This window comes from Sinocyclocheilus rhinocerous, unplaced genomic scaffold, assembly GCF_001515625.1.
Source record: "Sinocyclocheilus rhinocerous isolate Xijiao unplaced genomic scaffold, SAMN03320098_v1.1 scaffold605, whole genome shotgun sequence".
Lineage (NCBI taxonomy): Eukaryota > Metazoa > Chordata > Actinopteri > Cypriniformes > Cyprinidae > Sinocyclocheilus > Sinocyclocheilus rhinocerous.
In genome coordinates this window covers 1,563,214-1,571,049 of record NW_015661612.1, presented here as the reverse complement: position 1 = coordinate 1,571,049, position 7,836 = coordinate 1,563,214, and positions in this window count along the sequence as shown.

Genomic DNA, 7,836 nt, shown 5'->3' with positions numbered 1-7,836 from the left:
CTCTCTCTCTCTCTCTCTCTCTCTCTCTCTCTCTCTTACACACACACACAACACACATACACACAAATTCAAAGTCTGTTATGCTATGTCTTTGAAAATTGTTTTTTTGAAAGAACTAACAGTTCAATAGTAGGCTATAGTTTCACACACATACTGGTAATTCAAAGAGCACTTGATCTTGCTTTTATGTAGATTTAGATTGGCATGTTGTTTTATAATAGCCTATAATATTTATAGAAGTGATGTTTTGTAATTAAACTACATCACACAAGCAGGTGTGCTGTTGTATTGAATATGATTTCAATCACAGTTGTGCAGATCTTCAGACCAACAGTATGATTGCAAGTGTGATATTGTTTTTAAAGAACAGTTCAAAAAACAACAATTAATATTGGGTAAAAGTAATTTTAGTCACAATATTGACATTGATTGAAATAAAGTTAAACAAACTTTGAGCAACAAACAGTAGTGGTGCTGCTGAATGAATCAGTGTTGTTGAACAAATGAGCTGAGTAACTGATCTGATTCACAGCGGCTGCGTCCAAAATCACATACTCTCTTAATAGGTACTTCTTTTAAATAAGTAATTACTAGCTATCATTAAAAGTATGTTCTATATAGTATGAATGTGTGTAGTATGAATGTAATACGGACATTTTACATTTGTTATGTTGTCATTGTCACGTGGCCTACCAGCATCAGTTGTGTCGCTTCACTGTGGCCTCATGGGAGTAAAATGTCCATCAGATGCACACTCCAGAATCTCACCATAGGTCATCCAGGGACTTTTTTCCTTACTGTTTTATGAATACTTTGAATGCAGACATACTACTCTGTTCACATACTGATTTCGTTTACTATATAGTAAGTATGTGATTTGGGATGCAGCCAATAGTTTGTTTCAGTCCTGAAAGAATCTGCGTTGTTGAACAAATAGTTTCAATGTAGGAGTCAATGACTCATTCATAAAGACAGTCAATTGTCGTCGCAACCTACTGGTGTAATTATGTAAGAGTCTTCTTATAGCATTGAGGTTATCAAAGCTACAGTTCTCCTTAAATTAAAATGATTACTCGTGTTGTTCCAATCTGTGCATCTGTTCAACACATCTCTGCTTTTACTGTGCATTGGAACCAAATACACAAAATAATGATCTTTAAAAAAGCATCATATGACCCCTTTAATGTCTGTTAAGAGGCATGATAAAGTCACTCAGCTGCATGCAGAAATTTGCCTTGAGTGCTTTCTTACTCTACCCCTTTCATTGTCTTCTGCCCTCCAGCTAGCATTATGCATTCAAATACAGACTGTGTGCACACATTTATGATTGCTTATTGAAATGTTTTTCCACATTGCTGCATTTAACTTTTATGATGGATGTAGTCTGTAGATTCATGTTAGGAGTTCACCCCCCAAAAATAAGACAATTCTGTTATCATTTACTCACCCTCATGCTGTTCCAAACCTTTATGACTTACTTTTTTATGGAACATAAAAATAGATGTTAGGCAGAATGTTTAAGTTGTGTATGTGTGTGTGTTTTTTTTTTAAATACCACACTACGAAAGTGAATGTCAGTGGTTTGGAACAACATGAGGGTGTGAATGATGACAGAATGTTTATTTTGGAGTAAACTTTAAACTCTATATGCATGTGTCCGCATTCAAAAAGCTTCAGGCTTGCTGTTCTTCAGAGTAGCACATATTTTAGTAGGTTTCATGTGTGTGAAATCTATATTCCTTTCCTCCTAATCCACAGAAGCCTCCAGGCAGCAGTTATCAGTGAAATGATGCGCTGACCACCCTTGTCTCTTTAAACTCTATTTCTCTCTTGTTTGTCTTCCATCCTTTCATCTTTTAAAACAGGCAGAGTGTAAGGGAGAGGTACTGTAACGTTGCCATGGTGATGCTCTTGTCTTCATCATAGGAAATTCAATATGCTTGGGTGTAATGTGTCCATATATTTGGACGTGTGTGACCATGAGAGTGTGTTTTTGTGTATAGAAAGAGCTTACGTTCATACTGTATGTAGAAGGCAGTGATGAAAGCTGAGTACATGGACAAAGACAACATTGTGTGTGACTTTGGCTTTTAAGAACAAGATGTGTTTGAGATTAAAACAACATGCCACTCACAGCTGTGTACAACTAATGATGCCTATGATAAAAAGCATACTGAGTGTCATAGTCATCTTAAAACTTTGGATACAATGGTGTGTGTATACCTTTAATTGAAAATATCTAAAGAGAAACCTAGCATGCAGATACAGCTGCCAGGGAGGTGTCTGTTTATGTGACTGAATAATTCGTACATCACATGGTCAACATTTGGTTTCGCATTCAGTTCACAGATGCATCACGCTGCCTGAAATTCAACTATTATAATATTCAGCAGCAGACTGTTGAGAAAAATATTGAACTGTGGCATAATGTGAGGGCCACAAAGCCTTATTTTGATTTAGCTGTGTTGTCTCTCCTTGCAGTTCATTGCTTACAGAATGTATGAGGGCTCTATTTTATATTAATTTTGTGCTGCATGAATCCACAGACACTCTGGACTTTGTGGCAAAGCGTGCTGCAAGTCACTCTCCATTCTCAAGAACACTGTTGAGGCATGTATCATATAAAAGCATCCTGACAACCAGGGTTGTCTGAGGGTTTTCTGTTTCAGTTCTGTAAAATGTTTTTGTCCTCCAGACAGCTACCTGTAATTCAAAATTACAAAAAGTGCACATAAGAGCAGAATGTTTTCGATAGATAGATTAAGAGAGAGAGAGAGAGCATAAATGTTACACAAATATGACAAATGGCCAGAATACAGTTAAACAGGCTTGCTATACATACACCCTGTGTGCTGTTTGTGTGATTGTTTATAGTCTTCTTTTGTGAAGGTTTCAGTCTTACAGTCATGTATAATTCAAAGCCAGGCTCTTGGTTACATCACTAGATACATTCATCCCAAACCTCTGCAATCAGACTCCCTGCAGCTTCCTTTGATAACCAACCGTAGCGCAGTCCATACACTTAATGACAGACCCAATATTACAGAATCACACTTGTTGCTCAGAGTGGGAGGCATCCAACCGTTCAGCCCATGGTAATTGAGAACACTGCCATAACGGAGGCAATTTGAACGGTGTCTCGTCACAAAGTAGGGGTCCTGAAGACCTTCGCTGATGTTACACCTCTTTTGTCCACTCTGCAAAATGGCAATTTAGTTTCAAATGATGTTATTGCTTACAGGACACACTGCATTTGCAAACATTAGTGTCCCTGTCTGACTTTTCCTCAAGTGTTCATCTAGTTTACCTTGTTTGTGCACTATACCTTTATATAAAATCATCCTGAGGCCATAAATACAGTAGGCAGCAGATGTATAATGGAAATCATAGCAAGGGAATTTTAATTAATGGATTAAAAATATATACTGATTAGTGATTAAGAAAAATAATAGCACAAAAAAAATGCAATTAATAGTCCCCTGCAACCAAATTTTTGAATCAATTGACAGCCTTTATAAAAAAGAATACATGTTTCCTCAGTATGGATGGGAATTGTGAAGTTTAACGATTCTGATTCCTAATGGTTCGATTAGCAATTCTTTTTCTGTTAAAAAATAAATATTTGGGCAAAATAGCTCAATTATTTCATTATTTGATCATTTCAGTAATAAATACATTTGAAACACTTAAAGTGCCAACAAAAAACAAAAAGGTCTATATTGGTTGCGCTGTTTGATTCCCCAAAAAAAAAAAGTAATTAATTCGGGAATTGGATTAAATTGGTTGTGCTGTTCCACAAGTCTACAGAATAGATGGATGGATAGATGGAAGGACGGTTTGGAGAATGGATGGATGGATGGATTGTTGTGCTGTATGTGTTTGATTCACTAAAAAGAACTAACTCATTAGAGTCATTCGTTTAGGAATTAAATTAAATTGGTTGTGCTGTATTAGTTTGATTCACTAAAATTGAACTCTCATAAAAGTAATTTGTGCGAGAATCTGTTTCACGCTGTAGTTCAAATTGCAGCAGAATACTGCAGAAAACTCCAGCATTTTAATACAATATTATGCTTTCCAACGGCAGAAAATGAATGTGTGAGAACCATTAATGGAACCAAATGTCATTTGTCAATACTTAGCAAAAATGAATAAATACTGGGCCAATCATAAGTTCAAAACTAATAAGTCCACATATTTTTCCCTCACTGTGTCCATCTCCAATCAAGCTCTGCCATCCTCATGACATTGTCCCTGTGACTTCGATGATTATGTGCTGAGAGAAAAATAGAGGCAGAGGACACCTATAGGGTATGTGATTGCTGTTATGGAGGAGCAACTGATAAAATGCAGTGGGGAATGTGCTCCTGGTCAAAGGACGGTGAAGCTGAGAAATAAATGCAGTGCTTAGCTGAGGAGAAGGAGGACAGAGAGAATTAAGCGAAACATGAATGAGGGAGTGAAAGGTTGAGCTGAGCATGTGACTAAAGGCAGTGAGAGGAGGAGAGTTAAAAGAGGGAAAATGAGAGCAGGAGAAAGGCAGCCCGATGTGCGCTAAGAGTAGATATTTGTGCAAGCATTAGATGGCAGGCATGAGATATATGTTAAATCACAGCCAAGGTAGTAACGTGTGACTGGCTTTGACAGAGAGAACAAACGAGCCTTAGCATGGAGAAATACAAGATGCGAAACGGAAAGGGGGCAAATATGTACCCGTGCTAACAAATGCAGAACAAATATGTGCCAGTGTATGAAATTTAACAAACGCTGGGGCAAAAAAATGTGTGAGAAAGTAGAGGGAAAACAAAGGTATTGCATTGTGCTTGGTCCAGCAGAGAGAGCAGAACATCTAATCCTGACTCTCTCATTAACTCACAGACAGAGAGCAGGTGAAATAAGAGAGGAGGAATGGAAAGTTAAGGGCACGACTGCTTGTGTCTGTGAGTGCCGGTGTGCCCCAACTGCTAAATTAAGTTTCCTGTTGATTTGTTTTGCCCACATTTGAGTGCGACAATACCAATTAAAGCTGTATATTAGTAGCAGTGCTATGCTCAATATGTAGATGCAACACAGATACACTCTCCAGATAAAAATTTAAGTACTCAGACCTTGCCGTTTCAAAGGAGATATAATGAAAAGAGAGCTCACCCAAAAATGAAAAATTCTGTCATTCCTTAGTCTTGTGTCATTCTAAATTAGTTTGATTGGAACACAAAACGTGATTAAAAAAATCCTGGCCATTCTATTTCATATGATCAAAGTGAATGAAACTGTCAAAAAGCACTATAAAGCACCATTAAAGTGGCTCATGTGAAGTCTTCTGAATTCTTAATTTTTTTCACATCTTCCATTAGTCTTTGTCATTTTGGACCTTGACAGCTCCACTCCTCATTCACCTTTATTATATTGCAAGAGTGGCGCGGATATTCTTCCAAAAAAAATCACCTTTCGGATTCCACAGAAAAATATAAGTCATACAGTTTAGGGACGACATGAGAGTGAGTAAATTATGAAAGAATTTTCTTTTTTTAGTGAACCGTTCCTTCAGATTTCAACTTTGGTTGTTTGTCCTAGAATTCTTTTGGAGACATGCACATGAAACAAATGAAAATGCAGTAAAAGAATATAGAGCTATAAAATCGATGTGGATAGCACAGCTCAATTCATTTAGATAATCTAAAACATTTTGATGAGAAATTTTAAGTTCATATTGGCTGTGCTCAATATATGTAATACTCATGACCCCTGAAAATTCAGGTAGTGACAACTGTGCTTTCCTAAAATCGGTATGTAAAGAACTGGCTTCAATACAGAACTAGTTGTTAATGTAATTAAGGTTTCTCTTTTTCTCTCTCTCTCTCTTTTTTTTTTTTAAATGTCCTGCAAACAACTCACACCAAGGCCGTAACCATGTCTTGAACATTGGGGGTGACCAACTTACATACGCTGCCGTTCAAAAGTTTGGGATCAGTAAGTTTTTTAATGTTTTTTAAAGAAGTTTCTTTAAATACAGACAAAAAATACAGACAAAAAATACAGAAAAAAAACGTAATTTTGTGAAATATTATTGCAATTTAAAATAACAGTTTTATATTTTAATAAACTTTAAAATATAATTTATTCCTGTGAAACAAAGGTGAATTTTCAGCATTATTACTCCATTCTTCCTTCAGAAATCATTCTAATATGCTGATTTATAATTAATGTTGGAAACTGCTTAATTTTTTTTGGGACCTGTGATACTTTTTTCAGGATTCATTGATAAATAAAAAGTTAAAAAGAACAGTGTTTATTCAAAATAGAAATTTTGTGTTACAATATACACTACTATTCAAAAGTTTGGGGTCAGTAAATTGTTTCTTCTTTTTTCTTTTTTTTTTTTTAAAGAAATTAATACTTTTATTCAACAAGGATGTGTTAATTACTTATTTGAAAAAGTAACTCAGATATTCTCTTGTAAATTAAAAAGTAATGCGTTACTTTACTAGTTACTTGAAAAAAGTAATCTGATTACGTAACTCGCGTTACTTGTAATGCGTTACCCCCAACACTGAAAAGAAGTATCACAGGTTCCCCCAAAAAATATTAAGCAGCACAACAGTTTCAACACTGTTAATAAATCACCATAATAGAATGATTTCTGAAGGAGCATGTGACACTGAAGACTGGAGTAATGATGCTGAAAATTCAGCGCTGCGTCACATAAATAAGTTATATTTTAAACTATAAAGTAAGAAACGAATATTTAATATTTCACAGTATTACTGTTTACTGGTTTATTTCTGTATTTTTGATCAAATAAATACAGACTTGATGAGCAAAGAGACTCCAGTAAAAATCATTAAAAATCTAACTGATTTTGAACGGTAGCCTATATATAAAAAGCTATATTAATGCGCCACTTGACGCATGCACACACACACACCACTCGCACACAAATCAGAGCACAGAAACTTGTTGTCTACGGCATGCTGCCCCGCAACTCGTTAATAAAATAGCTTTGATACTGGATCGCTACATTATATTACTCAACAACGAGGAGGTAAAATCGCTGTTTTTAAGTAGGCTAACTAAACTCACAGCTTCATTTTTTGTAGAAAGAGATGCCCAGATGCAAGTAATTCACAAACGCAACTTCCATCTCTCTCTCTCAAAATGGACATATTTCTAAAGTAAAAAAAACAGCTGACTAATATTAAATGATTTGCAACTTTCATATCTTACATCGCTGTCTAGTTTCAACGTTAAACTGACACTTCGCGCTGGAAATCGCGCTCTGCTTCTGTGAACGGTAAACCCCACCTACTTTGATTTGATTGGTCATCTTAGTTATTTTGACATTGACGAGCGCTGTTAGACCACAGAGGCAGACCAGGCTGAAAATATAACTTTTTGGCCACTTTTAATTATTGGGGTTACGGGTTTTAATCACCATTTGGTCATTTGGGGCCCTATGAGGATTTTCTGTGGGCAACCCACTGTGGGTTTGTCCATGAAGGGGCCCCGGGTGATAAAAACATGAAGATGGCTAAGGACTCAGCTGCTCGGATTGAGTTGGGCAGGTCATTCCAAAGAAGTGTTTCTTGAGCACCAAAACAGAATATTTGAATAATTTCTGTTGGATTGTATGACACAGAAGACTGGAGTAATGGCTGCTGAAAATTCAAATTAAACATAATAGTAAAACAGTTTTTTTTTAAATATTAAAACAGTTATTTAAAATTGCAATATTTCATAATGTTACTTCTTTACCTGTATTTCTGATCAAATAAATGGAGTTTTGGTGAGCATAAGAGACTTCTTTCAAAAACATTTACAGATCTTACCGATCCTAAA